The sequence below is a fragment of the Panthera pardus genome, unplaced genomic scaffold (genome assembly GCF_024362965.1).
Source record: "Panthera pardus isolate Hobbes unplaced genomic scaffold, ASM2436296v1 HiC_scaffold_8, whole genome shotgun sequence".
Lineage (NCBI taxonomy): Eukaryota > Metazoa > Chordata > Mammalia > Carnivora > Felidae > Panthera > Panthera pardus.
In genome coordinates this window covers 156,976,853-156,984,510 of record NW_026527013.1, presented here as the reverse complement: position 1 = coordinate 156,984,510, position 7,658 = coordinate 156,976,853, and positions in this window count along the sequence as shown.

Sequence of the window (7,658 nt, the reverse complement as noted above, 5' to 3'; positions counted from 1 at the left end):
CTATCTGTATCTAAAAACCTTAAAGGGCACCTGGGTGGCTCAGTTGGTTGAGCATCCGACTTCAGCTCAGGTCATGATCTCACGGCTTGTGGGTTCAAGCCCGCTTCGGGCTCTGGGCTGACAGACAGCTCAGAGCCTGGAGCCTGCTTCCGATTCTGTGTGTCTCTCTCTCTGCCCCTCCCCTGTTCGTGCTCTGTTTCTCTCTCTCTCAAAAATGAATAAATGTTAAAAAATTAAAATAAAATAAAATAAAATAAAATAAAATAAAATAAAATAAAAACCTTGAATTGGGTTCACATTTATCTCCAGAAATAAAATCCTTCAGCTTCTAAGAGTTCAACTGGTAATGATAATTAACACCTTGGTTCACTTCTTGGTATGTGTCACGGACTGTTCCAGGAATTCTGCATACCTACTCTCAGGAAGCAATCATTCAAAATACACCCAAAACTGAATAACTTCATGTGAATGAGAAAATTGAGACTCCAAGGAGTTCACTGACCTTGAACCCAGGTCTAATTACAAATTGCATAAACTACTTCACCACTGCCCTATGCCTTGTCTGGTATGCTGATTTGGTAAGCCCAGGAGGGATGCGAACATACATTCCATATGCAAGTTGGTCGTGCTGCCTGAGTTAATTTCATAGTTGTATGATGTTCCATTGTATGAGGATATCATCATTTACTTAATCATTTTTTGGGTACTTAGATTTTTTTCCATATGCTAAAAATATACTACTTAAAAATATTATATTAATATACATGTTATAACATATGCACATACTATGAATAGAGGAATATTCTGTACATAAAACTTCTTTATTTGGGATTATATCTTTAATTTTTAGAAATATACTTACTGAACAAAAGATCAGAAGTATCTTCGTGACTCACGTCAGCACAAACTAATGGTCAGACAGATCAATGAGCCTTGCTCTACCACTTATTTGCTGTGTTACTGTAGGCAAGATGTTCAATGTCTAAATTATTTCTTCATCTATAAATTGGGTATAACATCAATATTTCAGAGTTCTTGTCAGATCTCAATGGAACAGTAAAGAGATAACTATTACTTATTATATTATTAAAGTGCTTTTTGCAAAGATTGATCCAATTATTTTTTCCATTGTAAGCATATAAGAATTTCTTAACATCTCCTTGCTTGCGTGGCTCTCTGTGTACATGTATATAATTCCTAGACTCCAGTAATTTGCTAGTTTAAAATTGTGTCTATTAAATCTGCATGTGTCTCATCACTACTAACTATGCTGTGCTCTTCTCTGTACATCAGAGGGCACCTAGCATTGATCCATATCACCATCGGCACTATTTTAACCTTGGCCAGCTGATCATATTGGCTTCTGCCAAGTTTCTCCACCATAACGTAATTTTCCCTTTATAATCTATTAGAGTTTTGTAGGAGATATTCTGATGCTATACCAACATTTTGATCCTGATCAGAATTTTATCCACTAGGTTTAGCCTCAACTGACACCTCCTGCCTAAATCAGTCACCATTATAATGGTCGCCAAATAACAACTTCCTATTTCCATCATTTCCTCTACATTTATGAATTGTCATTCTGCTAAAGAAGAGCTTACACATCTCTATTTATTTTACTGGTTATTTGTTTATATCATTGTCATGAATCTCTATTATATTAAATAAAATTTAATATTTTATTAAGTTATAAACTATTATTTTCATTTTTAATTTTATTTGGCCAATGAGAGTCCCTTCAAGATGACTTCTGTACCCTATTTTTACATCTTCACCTTCCTTTTTTTTAGTATTTTCTTATTTTCTGTTGTAAAAGATGTTACAGACTCTTCTTGTACTTTTTTTTCTTTATCTTTCCCTGGCATTAGCCATTTTTTCAGGAAGCCCTGCTCCCTTTAGTGGTAGAGAGTTATTAAGACAATATCTGGGTTCTCAGTGTGCTCACTGCCAGCATAATGTCAGCGTTTGTAAGAAGACCAGCAAACGGGGGTGGGAAAGAAATGCATTTACATGTCTCCGTATTTACACACACTTATATATACAGATACATCTATAACTATTTCTACATTTATGTACACATTTTTAAATATGACTTCATTAAAACATGGTAACTTGTACTTCATCAAAATTAAAAACTCCATTCTTTAAAAGGCACCATTAAGGGGCACCTGGGTGGCTCAGTTGGTTGGGCGTCCGACTTCAGCTCAGGTCATGATCTCACAGCTCGTGAGTTCGAGCCCCACATCAGGCACTGTGCCAACAACTCAGAGCCTGGAGCCCACTTCAGATTCTGTGTCTCCCTCTCTCTCTACCCCTCCCCTGCTCATGCTCTGTCTCTCTCTGTCTCAGAAATAAATAAAAACATCAAAAAAAATTAAAAAAAAATAAAAGGCACCATTAAGAAAACAAAAGGACAAACTACAGAATTGAATAAAATATTCACACTGCATATTTCTTCTGTCAAGCACTTCTGTCAAGAATATATAAAGGCCTCTTAAATTTAATAAGGAGACAACCCAAATAATAAATGAGCAAATGGTTTGAACAGATACTCCACTAACGAAGATATACAAAAGATCAATAACACATTTAAAAATGTTCAACATCCTTAGCCATCAGAGAAATACATATTAAAACAAGAAGACACCACAATACACCCACTAAAATGGTTAAAAATTAATTTTTTAAGTGTATTCATTTATTTTGAGAGACAGAGGGAGAGAGCAAATCTCTACCAGGCTCTATACTGTCAGCGCAGAGCCCAACATGGGGCTCAATCCCACAAACCGTGAGATCACGACCTGAGCCAATATCAAGAGTTGGATGCTTAACTGACTGAGCCACTGAGGAGCCCCTGGTTAAAAATTTAAAACCAAACTGTGGAGAAGATGCTAATCAAGTGGAATTCTCATATATTGCTGGTGGGAATGTAAAGTGGAACATCAATTTTTCAGCGCCATATAAACTGAAACATATACTTCTATGTGGTAAATTAAGTAAATACTTTTAGGTATTTTCCAAAGAGAATGAAAGCATATTTTCAAAGACATGTATACAACTGTTCAGAACTACTTCAAAGAAAAAAAAAAACAAAACAAAAAGAAAAACAACTCAAATGCCAACCAACAGTTGAATGGATTAAAGAATCATGGCATATCCATATAGTGGAATACCACTCAACAATAAAAATAAATGAACTTCTGATACATGTATTAACATGGATGAGTCACAAAATACGTTAAGTGAAAGAAGCTAGATAGAAAAGAATATATTCTGTATGCTTGCATTCAAATAAAGTTGTGGAGCAGGCAAAACTAATCTATAGTGACAGAAATTTATTGTGGCATATCAATGGTTGCCTAGGGCAGAGGGTGAGGGGGCATAAATCCACTGTAAAGAGACACCAGGAGAATTTTTTGAGGGATGGAAATGATCTACATCTTGACTGTGTTGATTTGTCACATGGACTTGACTCTTAAAATAGATACACATACCGTGTGTAAACTATTTCTCAATAAAGTTGTCTAAAAAACAAAATGATTTCATACTGCTTGCTCTTATTCCAATCATACTCCTCTAGGGACTTCTAGTCTATCACCATTCCATGGTTGTGAATACTTTTCCTAGTTGTGAGAAAGTTCTCAAAGTGTTTGCTTATTTGCTCAATCAACTACTTCTTTGTTCAATGCATCCATTTGATGCTATCTCCATACTCTGCATCCTGGAGTGCCTCCAGCACATTTGCTCAGATTTCTGCATGATTACCCCATCCATACCCATGCAACTGACCAGCTCGTAATTTCTTTTTCTAGGAAAAGATGGTGGGAAAGATGGGAATGTCTAATTATTTCATTTCATAGTTTTATTCTCTTCTCTTCATCATTATCTTTGTTTCCACTGATCTCTTCTTTTTTTCTGTATTTGTCTTTCATTGGAAACTCCAGATGTGTAGTTTTATATAAGGTGATAGGATGGTCCAGCTATCCAGTGTGTTGAGATTCCCTCAAATAGGAATGTCTCCTGGACTGTTTGGTTTATCCAATGAGTTCTTCAATCTTGTGTCTACTTGCAAGCAAGAGGGGTAGAATGCATCTGACTGTGAGAGACTGGGGCGCAAGGAGAGTAACTGGGCACACTCTCATTCATTGCCCAGACTTTCATTTAATTCCTCTGTCTTTAGACCCAAGCATCCCTGACTTCTGCTTCATCTGGGGTCCCAGAATCTAGGACTTCTTATCCTCAATTTCTCCAAAGAATGAGCTTCCAAGCTCCTGCCCAGGTTGAGCTGTTGCCTAGCTGTGGGGGATGGTGCAGAATCAGAAGATCCAAAGTTGTAATAACAGACTTTCATCTTATTCCCGTTTTCCCCTTTTGTGTACCCCAGGGTCCGCTGTTGCTAGTCTAAGTCTTCAGCTTCCCAGGGGCTAATGTGTCTTACCTCTTATTGGCTTCCCCTTTCTGCATGCTCAGTTGTTGGTAGCTTCTTATTTGATAAATTAGTTACCACTCCTCCATGTGCCTTCCATGTTAAAAAAAAATGCTTCAGTTCCTCTTATTCACTTATGTCTCCTCTGCCATTCTATATGCTCCTGTACATTATACATTGTGCTCCATTGCCACTTCAGTGGTATCTGGGAAGGGAGAAGAGATGAACATGTATGATAAATCCTTCTCGCTCTAAGAGACCACTTATCACATAAAATTGTCTACTTCTGTCAACTAATTCTTCACTCTAAGAATTCTCTCTAAAATAAATTGAAATTTATCTAAATTTTTACACAAGAAAACTGCTCTAGCATATTCAGGAAAATCTTCTATTAGTAGATTGCTGGCTTATGTTTTTTCAGTAATTATTTAATAAATGGGGGAATTGTTTACCTTTAAATCATGATGTGAAGATTCTTTATTAAATTCCATCAAAGGTACCCTGTCAACGTTTCTCCTGCCTGGACTGTCTATAATGAATTGAATCCATTCTGGGTTCTTCTTACATTTACCTTAATCCCAACCCTGCTCCACTGGTATGTTTGATAGATGGTAAGTATAAAAACCAATGTGAATTCAAGGTCAAAGAACTCAAAATTGGTCACTTCAGCAATAAATATCAGTCTATTCCATTACTTGCCTTCATGGACCCAAACTTACTTCTATAAGGATTTGCATTAAATGTTTTTCATCATGAATGGATTAGTTTAATTGAATGGTCAATTTGGTTTGTGCATGTATAAGAATATACACACATTCTTTGTGTGCTGATTTCATGGGGATAAGGGAAATGTCTGACATATCCATCACGTTAATTAAAGACCTGAGGTAGCCTGAGTCTGGGGATGAGGTTGGTGAGAGTGTATTTATGTTCCTCACCGAAGACTGGTCAGTGTTCTGGCTCTTTCAGTTGCTAGCCAACTGGTCATAGCTGAGAAGCCTAAAGGCTGCACTCAAATATGAACCCAAATAGAAGAGCCTCACCTATCAGGGACTTCTTAAAGCCTTCTGGCATGTTCTCCCTTGCTTCCTTCCTCCCTACCTGAGTGACTGAAAAAAATCTAGAAAGATTTTAAGTTGAAAGGTGTTTGCTCCTCTGAGGCTGCCCAGGGAAATCACCTTCAGGGTTTCTCAGAAGTTTTCTTGCCCTTGCTCCCAGAGAGCTCCTGCAACTTCAGTTAGTTCACTAAGGAACCTCATGGAGCCATTTAGAGAACTCATTAAAAAGACACAGCTGGAAAGTTTCCCTCAGGTATTTTGGAAAAGATGGAAAAAAACTTTTTAATTGATCTCAAGGGAATAGAAACTATTTCAGGATCTAAAAAGTAAGTGTCAGGAAAAATCTCCTTGTGGAGTTCATTAAACCTTGTCTCTATTAATTATAGAGCAGTGCTCCCTGCAGGCAACTGCTCAAGAGACCATGTGTCACATGGCCTTTTGGGAAAATATCCTGGTTGCTTCACTGTAGGATCTCAGAGTTAGGGTTTAAGTGGAGTGTGGAGACAGACTCCTTGGAGAATGGAGTTCCAAGCATCTTATCAATGGATTGAGCTCTTTCTCCTATTCACACATTTAAATAAGAGAACAATAAACCAAATAACTGCCAATATATTCCAGGCACAGTGCTAAGACATTTATATGAATTATTGCCAATCATCAAAATAATTTTTATAAGTGAATACTTATTGCCTTCCAACATATAAAAGAAGAAGCAAGTTCAGTCAAGTTAAATAACTCATCCAAAGTCATATAAGATCCCAAATTTAAAACTGATTCCGAAGCCTTCTTCATTTTTCTGCTGAGAGTCCAGCATGAACTCAAGCATAGTCTTCCTAGACCTACTCATAGTCCCTATTTAAGCCACCCAAACAACCGCCCTGATTTTTTTCCTTGGCAATACAAAGGAAGACAAAACATGGCAGCATTAGCTGAAGACATGATAATAAAGGATATAAGCTAGAATTTCCTCAAAAGTAATATTATTCCTATTTTAACATTTCCCATTTCTAGCATGTCTGTCCCAGTTGCTGTTAATCCCAGATCTAATTCCATCTTCTCCTTGCCACAGTCCATTTGGACATCTTTGCTGGTACACTAATACAATAGAATTTTTCTCCATAAACACCAAATTAATGCTAAGTTATTCAACCCTCTCACTTCTTCTGTAAGACTTAACTGAAGTCCAAGGCAGGGGAATGCTTGAGGTTAATAAGTTATAATGTTTATCTGGGTCCTCCGAGGGCTGATACCATGACATGATTAAATGTGCATGGTATATATTGGGGAAACACAATGAGAAACAATGAGGAGGGATCTAGTGAAGGTTTGGAAAGCCATTTGACTCGGGTCTGATTCCTGTGAAGGAGAAAGAGAAGGAAGGAAAGGAGCATATATGCATGCACCACATAGGGTTTCAGCCAGAAACAGAGGGCTCACTTAAATTTGATAATTTGAAGAAAGTTTAATGAAGGAACTACTTACATTGCTATGTACAGGGTGTGGGGAAACCCAAAAAGAAAGTACAAGATTCCAGAATAATGCAGAATCCTGGGCTGGTAATTAAACTACTTTACAAACTCTAAGCCTAAAGGAGAAGAGGAGATTGCTGTTATTAGAACCTGGAGAGAAAGAGGAATGTGTAGAAGGGTGGCTAATAGAAGCTGGAATCTTAAGTCAGTTGGACCAGTCCATGCCACCCTACAGGGAATTTCCTGTAGGGAATGAATGAATACTAGACCTCACTGTCCTCCCTTTCCTAGTATCTTGTCTTTGTTTCCAATGAGCCAAACCCACCCAACAAGAAGCCAGAGAGCAGTGAAGCCCCATGGTGTAATACACACAGATGTGTCTTAGCGGGCACAGAGAAAAGTGAAGCATGGATATGGAAGGGGCAAAGGGAAGATAACCACCTACCATTTGATTTGTATGTTCATCAGAACTGGCCATGGTCTTATACTCCATCAGATCAGGAATCTGAGGGAAATTCCACACAAATTTTATTTATAAATATTTACTTATAGGAATAAATAGTGTCTCAAATAGTAATAAAAAGTACAGGATTTAATAGTTATACGAAGATGAAGGGAAAGATCTTTAGGAAAGATTGCCAACTAATAATTGTAAAAAGTAATGAAAGAATTAGAAAATCACTATTTTGTAGCCAACTTAAT